This window comes from Taudactylus pleione, unplaced genomic scaffold (assembly GCF_031769625.1).
Source record: "Taudactylus pleione unplaced genomic scaffold, aTauple2 ptg000168l, whole genome shotgun sequence".
NCBI lineage: Eukaryota > Metazoa > Chordata > Amphibia > Anura > Myobatrachidae > Taudactylus > Taudactylus pleione.
The window spans coordinates 1,506,240-1,520,089 of record NW_028284570.1 but is presented as its reverse complement, the minus strand read 5'-3'; the positions used below and the strand labels follow the sequence as shown (position 1 = coordinate 1,520,089).

At 43.9% G+C, this 13,850-nt stretch overlaps 1 protein-coding gene across 1 annotated transcript in view; it reads left to right on the top strand.

The window, feature by feature from the left end:
• The window catches only part of GPR20 (G protein-coupled receptor 20), a 119,700-nt gene that overhangs the window by 93,111 nt on the left and 12,739 nt on the right, over positions 1–13,850 (top strand). The window contains exon 2 of the mRNA XM_088475234.1: positions 12,355–12,497. The gene's annotated coding sequence lies outside the window, so the exon portion shown is untranslated. The remainder of the gene's footprint in view (positions 1–12,354; positions 12,498–13,850) is intronic.

Below are 13,850 nucleotides of genomic sequence, written 5' to 3'. Positions count from 1 at the left end.
CTGGCACGCCTGCGTTTCGCTGACCACCCCACTGTCACCACCCCCAAACATTCACTTCCTGTCAATCACTCTGTGATGGGTCTGCATGATCTCTGCGATCGCAGTAAAGCCTTCGCGCGCGCCCACTGTTATGCATACGCATGCGCAGTATACAGCAATCGGTTTTCTACGTGCGTAATAGCAATAGCAATCCTTACTGGATCAGGCCCAGTGTTATATTCCCTTTGGAGGATCATTACAATTTTACAATGTGTTCTAGAATGAAGTGTTATCAGGGAATTAGACAGCACCTGTAACAGAACTGATATCCGTGAGTTTAAATGGTTTTTTCCACCTGCCTATAAGTTATCATCTTACCCATGTACTGTACCTGTGCAACTTTTACAACAATGTTTATTTTCTGCCTATATTCTTTTGTGTCAGCCAGGTGTTTATATCACCAGGCAGAGGGCCTGATTCAGAGCCGGACGCTATTTGCGCTCGCTCGTTCAGAAAAAGGGGCTGGCTATTTAAATGAACCGTTCGCTCTTTGTGGTCTGTTCACGCCTCTATGTCTGAACGAGCGAACAAAACATGCGAACGTAATTTTGAAAAAAACGCCCCCTGGCCGCTCGCATCCTACGTCATGTCCGCTATTTATTAGATTAATCGAGTACATCGAAAGGCGTCTGAACTGCTCGCTATTCTTGTGGTTGGTTTTTCCTACCACAAACATGCGAGCAGTTCTGACTATAAAACAACCAAGTGACGTGGTCAATGACGCTGCTTTGTTAATTATGCACACCCTTAAAACGACCGTTTTGACCTTTAAACACGCCTGCGTTCAGATCTCCACTCCCCGTTTTAAAGCACCTTCCCCTATTACCACCCACAAATGCCTCATTCTGTCACTCAAAATAGCAGGCATTCGCTATTTAGCGAGCACACGATTTTCGGCCGCACTGACTGGTTCGCGCATGCGTATTAAAATCTGTACGCATGCGCAGTTGTGCGAACGTAGGTAGGAACGAACGAGCGGCCGCTTACGAGCGGCTCTGAATTAGGCCCAGAATTTTTTCTTTTTACTGTTGTTGCCCTTGAACATGACACAAAGCTTCTCTGCCGTTACAGTTGTATCCGATGCAGAGAGCTCAGCAGAGTGGTGTCGTTTTCAATGGAAACAAAAACACCTATGCCTGATTATACAAATACATGGCTGAGACGCAGAGAAGAATCCAGCAGGCAGCAATAAATGTTACAATAAATGAAAGTGACATGAAGGTGGTAAATCCATTAGGTTTTAAAGGATATAATACTTTTAAACAGTATTTTTATTTTTTAAGAGTTATTGAAAATGGATGTGCGCAGCTATATCCACCGCGCCTTCAATTTAGAGATGTGAGCATGTGAGCCGACCCCCGTGTTTTGGTTTTGGATCTGGATCTCCCTTGGTTTTGGATCTGGATTGGTTTTGCCAACACCTCACCTCCGTGTTTTGTTTTTCGGTTTTGGTTTTGGATCTGGATTATTTCTTGAAAAATCATAAAAACAGCTAAAATCGCATAATTTGGGCCTGTTTTTGTTCCTATGGTATTATTAACCTCAATAACAGTTATTTTCACTCGTTTCCAGTCAATTTTGACCACCTCACAGCTCATTATATTGTTTTCATCCAGTTTAGGCCCAAAATTTGCACCAAGCTAGCTGGCTGACTAAGTGGGCGGCACAAAAACGTGGCAGTTCAACTTCCAACATGGCAGATCAGGAAACAAATGTTTTTATTACTCAAGAGAGGCCTGAGGGAGTTGGAGTATGTATGTAGTTGAAGGCAGGGACAGGAAGGGTTTGGTAGTAAATGTAATTTAATTTTTTTATTCTGAAATAAATTTATGAGGGAGAAGGGGAGGGGAGGAGGCATTTACAAAAAAATATTTTACTCATTCACATCAGTCCTTGCCCCAGAAGAATCCTTGAGCACCATGCCTGCTGCTGGGAGTGGATTTTCACCCCAGAAGGGGACCAGGAAGACTGCTTTCCAAAACAATTGACTGTAAAATAATTATTTGCAAAGCTTCCATATTGAACATTTCAAAACCTGTACAGGGACATTAAAAAAAAACATAGTTAGTGGCCTCAAAGTGCCACTTAACCAGCACAGATATGTGGACAAGCGTAAGATCTATGATTTAAGGCAGGGGTAGCCAACCCTGGTCCTCGAGAGCTACCAACAGTGCAGATTTTCCTGGTCTCCTCACAGAATCACAAGTGGAATAATTAACTCCACCTGTGGATCTTTTCAAATGTGTTTCTGAGTAATGAATACACCTGTGCATCAGCTAAGTGGTCAAGAAAACATGAACTGTTAGTAGCTCTTGAGGACCGAGGTTGGCTACCCCTGATTTAAGGCCTTACGTTGTGTCTTTCTTGGGAATCCTGTGCCTGATTCTGCTGCTAGGAGTGGATTTTCATCCCAGGAGGGGACCAGGGAGAGTGCTTTCCAAAAACAATTAACTGTTAAATAATCCTTTGCAAACCTTCCAAAAAGGATTTCCCAACCTGTACAGGGACATTAAAAAAACATAGTTAGTTAGTGGCCTTCAGTTTAAACTGCCATTGTACCCACTGTCCACTTAACCGGAGCAGATATTGTGGACAAGCGGAACAGAGTAGCAGATGTAACATTTAAGATTTAAGGTTTAAGTCTTACATTGTGTCTTGAGCACCATGCCTGCTGCTGGGAGTGGATTTTCATCCCAGAAGGGATGAAGACATTGTTTTTTCTTCCCAAAGGACACAGATCCAAAGAGATGTAAATAACTACTGACATGACAATTTGGAGGCCCTTACACAAAACTGCCTTTGTTTTACTTGTGCTGCCCACCTTCCAGTGTGTACTCAGAAACATTTTCAGCAAAGCCGGGAACCTTGTCAGTGATCGGCCTGAGACTACTTCCCCAAAATGTGAAAAAGATGATGCCCATCAAAATGAACTACAAATTCTACAAGAAAGAAATTACAGAGACACCTGTAATGGTGGATTCCAGCGGGGACAAATTAATATTGTGTGAAGAGGATGATGTATACATCACCCCAGATTATACCATCACCCAAGCCTATATCATCATCCCATCCTGTGTTGTGTATAAATTACAGCTGCGCTCCCTGTTAGATTGGGGATTCATTGTCCACTTTAGTGGATGTGAGCTCCATTGTAGTCCATATCATCACCACACCCCCTACACATCTTCTGACCTGGGCAACAGGAGGAACAGCTGCACTCTGGAATACGGTTGCATGGAGTTGCCCCTCTGCCTCGCTGAAATTCAGGTAGAGGGTCCATGGGTAGGGAGTAGGGACACTATAATCAGAGAATGCAGTTTTAGCTGATTTATTCAATTTTTTAAACCATATCCCCTAATTTCACCTTTGAAAATGTAAATGCAAATCTCAGCAGAGGCGTTTGTGATGCCATGGCTAACGGGCACACACACAGAAAAATAAGATTGATTGAATTAATTATTTTTGGGCACTTGGGAGGGGGAGCACCCGAACAAGACAGCAGCATCTTCATAAACGACACAGACAGCACCCCTGCACAGATACGTTGCTGATAAAAGCAGCTAACACTCGCGCACACACACACACACAAACAAAAAAGATTGATTGATTGATGTCATTCTTTTTTTGGGGCATTTGGGAGGGAGAGCACCCGAACTAGGCAGCAGTCTCTTGATAAACGTCAGGCAGCACAGCACCCCTGCGCGCCTATTTTGAAGATAAGTGTGGCTAACACGAACACATAAAAAATTGGTTTTATTTTTACACACGGCAGGTGTGGCTAACACGCACCCACACAAAAAAATTGTTTTTATTTTTTACATTTTGTTTTCACACTGGTGGTGTGGCTAACATGCGCACACAATTTTTTACATTTTATTTTCACTGGTGGTGTGGCTAACACGCACACACAAAAAATTGTTTTTATTTTTTTTCACACTGGGGGTGAAGAAAAGCACCCATGATGGAGAGAGCACCCCCTGGATAACACAGCAGAACAGCCAGCCAGCCCCTATGGACAGGACAACAGCCAGACCCTATATGGATTAATATAGACAAGAGCCAGCCAGTCCCTATTGCCAACAGCCAGCCCCTATAGACAGGACAACCTCAAAACAGCCTGCCAGCCCCTATGGACACAGCCAGCCAGCCCCTATGGACAGGACAACGGCCAGCCAGTCCCTATATGGTATGGATTATGGACAACAGCCAGCCAGCCCCTATGGACAGGACAACCTTACAAGTCACAACAGCCAGCCAGTCCCTATATCAGTGTTTCCCAACCTTGGTCCTCAAAGCACACTAACAGTCCAGGTTTTAGTGATATTCAGTTCAAACTGCCATTGTACCCACTGTCCACTTAACCGGAGTCTGAGCACAGATGGTTAAATCAAAATAACCTAGGTACTAATTAAGACACCTGTTCTCAAGTATGGCTATCCTTAAAATCTGGACTGTTAGTGTGCCTTGAGGACCAAGGTTGGGAACCCCTGCCCTATATGGACAACAGCCAGCCCCTATGGACATTAAGCAGCCAGCCCCTGAGTGACAACACAACTGTAGCCAGTCCTATTATGCACAACAGCAGCACAGCTCCCAGCTCCCTCCCTCTTAACTCTACACAGCCGGAAAGAAAAATGGTGATCGCGGAACCTTTATACAATCCAAAACCCTGTGAGAATCTGACAGCGGGATGATGAAGTTTTGCCTCGGATACGACTCGGATCCCCGAAGCTCGGGCGGGTTTGGATCTCTGAGATCCGAACCCGCTCATCTCTACTTAAATTAGCACAAGTGCACCAAGAGATCTGTGGATGCTATAGATTTACACAGCGAGATGGCGTTTCCAGCATATGTGCACCATTGCTTCTCATTTTGTGGAGTGATTTTATGGTAATGGGATAATGGGGGGTACCGAGTCTATTTTCTTCAGGAGTCTTCCCTGTTGTGAAAGGGCATACGGGAAAACTTGCAATCTTCATTTATCCCCCTTTACTTTGTACAGGAACCAGTTTTGCTTCTCCGTGTTGCACTTCTATAGAGAAATGAATTTCCAAGCAACTCCAAGCATTGTACTAAACAGCTACGCACACAGAATTACCACCTGGAATAAAGGCGTTCCTGTCACTCTTACTCCCATGATCAATATCATCCACAGATGAGGGATAAACCGAGCAGTAAAACGGAAACATTTGCTTAGGGCAACTTCTCAGCTGTCCCCATTTTATCTCTCCCCAAGGGGTCTAGTTACTAAGCAGTGTTAGGAGACAGAGTGAAAAGTGATAAGGTACCAGCCAATCAGCTCCCAACTGTCATTTTTCAAACACAGCCTGTGAGATGGGAGTTAGGAGCTGATTGGCTGGCACCTTATCACTTTTCACTCTGTCTCCTAACACTGCTTAGTAAATAGACCCCCAAGGCTTGATACAACTCCCTCTTATGTCATTAGGGGAGGTATTCTGAGTAAGATAATTAACGCAGGGCCTGATTCAGATATGGACGCAAATCATGTTGCAACTGCGATTTCTTATGCAGCGGATTTGCTAAAAATATGTAAATTTCTCAGCCGTCATCTTGTGCACTGAGATGTCTGACATCCGCCACTCATGTACAAAAGTGGGACTACTTGTCACTTTGCGAATAGATCCTCACTGCCACCGCCGTTGCTAATCTATCACCGTGTGCGCACAGTGAGGCTCTGACACATGGGCGTGCAAAAATTCTCCCTGGAGGGTGTGATACACAATTATTATTATCCTTTATTTATATGACGCCACAAGGGTTCCGCAGCGCCTCACAAAGTACATTAACAAATGAGAAAACAGGTAAAAAAGCGACTTACAGTACAAGACAATACAGAATAAGAACATAGTTTATAAACATTGCTGCAGAGATCATAACACTCAAAAAAGCAGCAGGGCGTCAGCTACCAAGTGTTAGGTGCCCTTGTGGAGAGTTTTGAGTAGATGATCCTATGAGTGAGGGAAGAAAAAGCACGTAAGGGAAGAGGGCCCTGCTCGTGAGAGCTTACATTCTATAGGGGGGGGGGAGACAGACAGGGGTGACACAGATAGGGTAGACAGTGAGGAAGAAGCATGTAAGCAGCCGGTTAGGATGAGAGCTGGAAGGTTTTGAAGTAGTGCGTCTTGAGATGCCGTTTGAGGATTTGCAGAGAGGTGGAGAGTCGGATAGGGAGAGAGAGAGAGTTCCTGAGGAGGGGAGCAGCACGGGCGAGATCTTGGAGGTAGGAGTGGAAGGAAGTGATCAATAGGCAAGAGAGGTGGGATGCATTTGTAGGAAAGGGAGGGAGATTAGTGTGATGTAGATGAAGGTGTGGTGTGGTAGAGGGAGAGGAGGGTGGGTGCTCAGCTTAGTGGTTGGGTAGTAGGACCCTTGTGGGGGAGAAAAGAATGAAAGAGGAGTAACAGGAGAGGAGAAGGAGGGAAGCAGAGGGGAGGAATACAGACAGAGGAGGGGAGAGAAGGGGAGTAAGAAGTGGTGGAGACTGGGGGGGAAGGATAGAGGTGGGAACAGGGGGCAGAATAAAGGATTAGGTAGACACTGAGTAAAGTGAGAATTTGAAGAAAACATGGTCACGGTGTGGATGAGGTAAGAATAGCGTATGCGTGAGAACGACAGTGTTGAAGGTTTTTAAAAAATGCTGGTGAAAGAACACTGTTAGTGAATGCGTATGCTTGATGACCAAAGTTGTGTTTTCTTTTATTCAGGGGACTAAATGTGATTTTAAGGGTTTTGAAAATGAGTAATAAAAAATAAAAAAAAAAGCTCAAAGTTGTGAGGCTAGGCAAAAGCAATGGTAAATCAGACCGTATATGCAAGGTTTAGAGTTTACTTTGCATTGGTTCAAATAAGAATTTTGTTTTTAGTGATAAAAGAGGCAGCACAAATTGTAGCAAGTGAGATAATGTCTTTGCAATGATCAAACAAGGAGTTCAGTGTTGCATGTCCTGGTTATGCCGGCAGCAGGTGTTTGTTGTGAAGAAGTAGTGAACTCACACTTGATGCTCCATAGGTGTCCAAATGCCGTATTGATAGCAGTTTAGTTGTGTTTGATGAAATGTTCTCCTTCTGTTTTCCTTCGGTTTAACGCCGGTCTAACGCTGAAATTTTCCCCAAAAATCTATTTTGCACTTGTGATTTTGCACTTAGGAGTCTGCTAACTCCAGCCAAGGCTAACCAGCCTAGTGAATGATATTTAAGTAGAGATGTAGCCAAGTGTGCATCCTAATTAAAGACAATGATGATGATGGCAATGATAATAATCAGCACCTCTACCCAACCACTTCCAATTGACTGATATATTGACCTCTTCAGCTGATCATAAAGTACATAACTTATCAGCATCATGGCTGCATTATATCATTTTACATCACTCATTCGTCCTTCTATTCGGACTACTGCGGAAACAAGATTCCCTTTGGAATAAATCCATGTCACATTGGCAGATTGCTCCATAGTACTCCCATCAGCACTAAGGAGCCGCAGCAGCGGAGTATATGGCATGTGCCCGTGGCCAGGAGGGTGGTACTTACACAGACGCACACATAGCAGACATACTGTAGGGAAGAGATGTACATAACTGTAACAATGCTGCTCTGATCCTTCCATATGGAGCATTATACATATATTACAGGTCTCTTCTGTAACACTATTCCCTCGGTTTTCTGATGGTCACTGATGTATGAGAGGATAAGGACCCTCACGAAGTGTCAGATGCCGTAAATAGAAGCTAAGGACCTTTACTTTACTGACATCTATTGGATGACTCAAATAAAGTCATAGGAAATACTCATGAGAAAAGCTTATCATTGTATTTATAATAGGATATAAATATAATTTTCACAAGTGAATGACGTAAATTATAAGACTCCGTTACATACTGTACATGTGAGTGGCAGTGAGATCAGACAGAACCTGTAACAATGACTCATCCTGAGATCTGACCGGCCACAGAAACCTAACGAAATACAAGAAGGGTTGCAGCTTGCTGGTAACAGTAACACAGCGTGTACGCAGACTTCCCCACCGTCCCGTGCGCTTGGCTTCATTAGCTGCATAAAGGAGTTGCGTGTGACTCTGATTAGCTATTCATAGTCAGCGCTGGAGGAGGCGCAGTGTGAATACGATTGGAAATATGCGTGTACTGGTAGATGATGCGGCAGAGTTAGCCCGAGCCAGTGAACAGGCCAGTTACTTAACCAGTGGAGTGGTTTATTGGTAGTGAAATGAGTACAGCCGGACTCACTGTTATACACACTGGTTGATGAAGCTGTGCGGGGTGTCATACAGCTCACCAGCTGGTGAGTGTATGCAGGGCCGGTGCTAGACTTCTAGGCACCCTAGGCAAAACTTCTGCATGCGCCCCCCCCCCCCCCACCACCATGTACTCATTCAGCCCTTCAGGTGAAAATGACTTTGCACAGGTGGAATGGCGGATAAGTTTTGTGTTAAAAAAAATATTATATATATATACAAAAAACAAAATTTATCTGCCACTCCACCTGTGCAAAATAATTTTTACCTGAGGGGCTGAATGAGTACATGGGGGGGCGCAGGCAGAAGTATGTATATATACACAGTCACACACATATATACACTGTATATGTATATATATATAAATATACACACACACTATATATATATATATATATATATATATATACACACAGTATCAGGGGCGTAACTAGAACTTTTTGGGCCCCATAGCAACATTTTTAAGGGCCCCCCCCTAACTTAGGTCTTACACAATGCCCACAGTAGTAGTTCCCCTAAAACACTAAATGCCCACTGTAATGGTGCCGCTTGCGCAGTGCCCCCAGTAGTAATAATGCCCCATTTAGTAATGCCCCTGGTAATGCCCCCTGGAAATAATGCCCCTAAAAGTAATGCTCCCTGCAGTACCCTAGTAGTAGCCCCTTGAAGTGCGCCCAGTAGTAAGGGCCCCTGTAGTGCCCCCAGTTGTAGTGCTCACAATAGTGCCCCCAATAGTAAGGCCCCTGTAGTGCCCCCATATGATGCCTCCAGTAGTAAGGCCGCTGTAGTACCCCCATATGATGCCCCCAGTAGTAAGGCCCCTGTAATGCCCCCTGTAGTAAGCCCCCCCCCAGGCACACACATACTGTACACACACAAAATAAACAATACTTTCCATAAACCCTGCTCCAGTGCCTGCTGCCGTCTGTCCCCGGCGCCAGCTCCTCATACTATGGGAGTGACGTCATGACATTACTCCCGTAGTGCACTGCAGGACCCGGAAGCCAGGAGTGAGCCCCGTCCTCTGGCTGCCGCTGGCACCGGGGGGAGAGAGGAGAGAAGGAGCCGGGCGCCCGCTGGTAACACAATATCAGCGGGCACCCGGCAAATGGAGGGTGCAGGGGGTGTGATCGCTGGTCCGATGGGCCCCATAGCAACTGGGCAGACTCAGAAGTGCCATCTAGTGGTCGGCGCCCCTAGGTAGCTGCCTAAGCTTGCCTAATGGACGCGGCGGCGCTGAGTGTATGCGGGATCTGGGTATTGGTGTAGGGTGAGTGGAATATCTATTGTCCCCTGCTGGATTGTAAGATCTCCATTAGATTTCAAACTCTCTCCTGTGCTCTACCCGTTGTTTTGTGTTTGCATAAATTGGGGTCAATTCGGTTACCCATGAGTTCCCTCGCGGCACGAGTAATGTACAGCTATATGCCACACTTACGATACCTATGGACTTGCAGATTTTTTTTCACAGCCCCATGGAAGTCTGTACAAAAATGCATGAGTCCGGGGTGAGAACGGGCCGTTGCTGTGTCATTTGTGGTGTTTCAGCCCTCGCGGCTAATTGAATCAGCCACATACAGTATGTAACAGTTTTATTATGGCCTGATTTCCACCCCCTGGCAACAGTCCTATGTGAAATATCTGCTAGTATAATAGCATTCTGAGGGGTCTATTTACTAAGGAGACAGAGTGAAAAGTGATAAGGTGCCAGCCAATCAGCTCCTAACTCCCATCTCACAGGCTGTGTTTGAAAAATGACAGTTGGGAGCTGATTGGCTGGCACCTTATCACTTTTCACTCTGTCTCCTAACACTGCTTAATAAATAAACCCCTTAATCTTTTAATTCTACTCTATGTGAATATCACTAAAAGTACTGGGGAGGGGGGAGGAGAGAGAGAGAGAGAGAGATGCATATATACTGTATATATATATATATATATATATTTATACAGTTGTACAAATCTACATATATAGTATTTTGTAATTGGAGAGAGCTCTGTTTTGTGCTCGTCATGCTCCGAGGACCTTCCCAGAACTGTGATCACATTCGTGTTAATTTACAGTAAGTGTAACATTCTAAGACACTGAGAAGCAACAATACACCCGACATCACAAAGCTGACCTAGGCGGCCGCCTCACTCCCTCCTTTATACAACCATATTTGGTGAGTGTGAGTAAATGCTGTCACAGGAAACCGTCAGATACACCGAGAGACCTAGAGGAGAGGACTCAGATTGTTTAACTCTGCTCTAGAATGGGGGGGAGATAATAAATCTGGCAGATAAAGTGAGCAGTGGGAGAGGCAAAACTGCAGAGTTCTCCCATCATGGGAGACAGAGACTAACGTAAACTTCGCTGTCGAAGTTTACGTTTCATATCGGAGTTTTTACCTGCGTTAAAGTATGGGGCGCGCTCCCGCTTATCCCCGTATTCAATATGAAACTAACGAAAACGGGAACCTCCGAAGTTGGATTTGCGTAAAGTTACGAATTTTTCCTTAAAAAAATTTTAAGACCCCCCTAAAGTTGTAAAAACATGGGGGATCTCTATGGGTACCCCGTTTTAGCCTTTAAATGAAAGTCGGGGATTTAAATAGCGGCAGCAGGTGTTTTTTCCCGACGTTGAAGAAGTGTTGCAGAAGAGCACTTAGGTGATTTTTTTTCGTTTTTTTAAGTGGTCCTATTAAATTTGGGGTACATGAAAATAGGTACTAGCATATTTTGATGTCCCTAAAGTCAGTTTTTAAAAATTCTGCAACTGTGCACCTGTCGCTATAAATCTATTCTAGAAAACACGTGCCGCATCCTTGCAGAATAGCCCTGAACCTATTTCCCTATTGTTAAACAATTTTTTCCCATTTTTTTTTTCACCCCAATTTTTAAATAAATTTTTTGGGGTGTCCCTATTTTTTTAAAAAAACTTTTTTTGACACAGTTCTTTTTTAAATGTCATTCCCAGGGGTGCAGGCTATTTTTTTTAAGCCTGCACCCCTAAACCCCAATTCTGCACTTTTTTTCAACACCTATTCAGTGGCGAAAAGTTATCCCCGTTTTTTATCAAAGACTTTTCTAACCTGCGAAAAGTCTTTGAAATTGAATACGGTGTAAAACTAAAACCTGCGATAATGACGTCATATCTCCGATATTAACGCAAAAACTATGTTTTTGCTCCCATATTGAATACCCCTGTAAGCAGGAATAATGTCTGTTTTAGGGTTCACAAATATTTATTAGAATATTTACTAGAATAAAATTCAACTGGCTCATTGAGTACACATGTTGATAAACGTAGTTGGAAGATTACGTCAGACCGGCGCTATTAGGCTGTCTGAGGGGCAGTGGTATAACCGCACAAACCGCAGTGATGCCAGGAGAGATCGGCCTCCTCGCCGCCATTTTGGTCACTTAAGCGTGTGATCCCCACGTATAACGCTCAGCCCCTGAGTGTCAGATTGCTATCGTGGGTGGGTGGTGGAAGCCAAAGAATGAATGTTTCCATCCTGTTATAGAACTATAGAATATTCCTCACGTTACCTATGCCCAGACATTTTCTGTGATTGTTTGGAGAATTTACATGTTTAATAAAGTACCAGGGGGAGTCGAATCAGGCCTTGGAGAGAGATAAAGGGGAGAACTTGCCCAAGGCAACCAATCAGCGTCTGTCATTTATTTAGCACATTCTTTGAAATGATAGCTAGAAGCTGATTGGTCTTTCTCCAAGGCTTAATACATCTCACCCTCCAGTTTTTTACCACCATATCTATGAGGAGCTGAATGTAAGTGTGACATCGGGTGTGGTATATTAAATCGACGTGTCAACAATGCAATTTCGCATACGATTTTTCGAACCCTAAAATCGGGAGTCGACATGAGCAATTCCAACATTCTGAGTGCATACCATGACATCTGATTTATATGGAGAAACATTAGCAGAGACGGAACGCTATCACATTGCCAGCATGCAAATAATTCGCATTTTAGTGGCAGGATATAGAGATTAGTTCCTATAGTAAGTATTAACTCATAACATGCATTTATCTGCAGGTACATCCAGCTGCAGACTGGGTCACACCAGTTGGCTTCATGAAGGTTCTATGGTGCCGATTATCACAGTACGGCTTCAGAAACTCATCGTATGTTCAATAAACAGGATCCTCTGACGAAGTCTGCTCCCTCTCTCTCGCAAGGTAAGGAAGACACACTTCTTCTTCTATGGGGACATGACAGTATACCGAGGTCTTTATGCTTCCTCTTTGGGAACATGATAGTATACCGAGGTCTTTATTCATCCTCTATGGGGGCATGACAGTATACTGAGGTCTTTAACCTTCCTCTATGGGGGCATGACAGTATACCGAAGTCTTTAACATTCCTCTGTGGGGGCATGACAGTATACCAAAGTCTTTATCCTTCCTCTATGGGGGCATGACAGTATACAGAGGTCTTTATCCTTCTTCCTTTATCCTTCTTCTATAGGAGCATGACAGTACACTGAGGTCTTTATCCTTCTTCTATAGGAACATGACAGTATACCGAGGTCTTTATTCATCCTCTTTGGGAACATGACAGTATACCGAGGTCTTTATTCATCCTCTATGGGGGCATGACAGTATACCGAGGTCTTTAACCTTCCTCTATGGGGGCATGATAGTATACCGAGGTCTTTAACCTTCCTCTATGCTGGCATGACAGTATACCGAAGTCTTTAACATTCCTCTATGGGGGCATGACAGTATACCAAAGTCTTTATCCTTCTTCCTTTATCCTTCTTCTTCTATAGGAGCATGACAGTACACTGAGGTCTTTATCCTTCTTCCATAGGAGCATGACAGTATACTGAGGTCTTTATCCTTCCTCTATGGGGGCATGACAGTATACCAAGATCTTTATCCTTCTCCTTCTATAGGAGCATGACAGTATACCAAGGGCTTTATCCTTCCTCTATGGGGGCATGACAGTATACCAAGATCTTTATCCTTCTCCTTCTATAGGAGCATGACAGTATACCAAGGTCTTTATCCTTCCTCTATGGGGGCATAACAGTATACCAAGATCTTTATCCTTCTCCTTCTATAGGAGCATGACAGTATACTAAAGTCTATATCCTTCTCCTTCTATAGGAGCATGACAGTATACTAAGGTTTTATCCATCTTTTGTGGGCACATAATAGTACACTGAAGTCTGTATCCTTCTTGGGGCAATGACAGTATGTTGATGTCTTTATCCTTCTTTTGTGGGGGCAGGACAGTATACTGAGGTCTTTATCCTTCTTTTGTGGGGACATGACAGTATACTGATTACTTTATCATTTTTCTTCTGTGGGGGCATGACAGTATACTGAGGACTTTATCCTTCCTCTAAGGGGACATGGAAGTATACTGAGGTCTCTATCTTTCTTCTTCTGTGGGGACATCACAGCATACTGAGGCATTTTTCCTTCTAATTCTGTGGGGACATGATAGTACACTGAGTTCTTTATATTTCCTCTATGGGGACAAGACTGTATACTGTGCTCTTTATCATTCTTCTGTGGGGACAT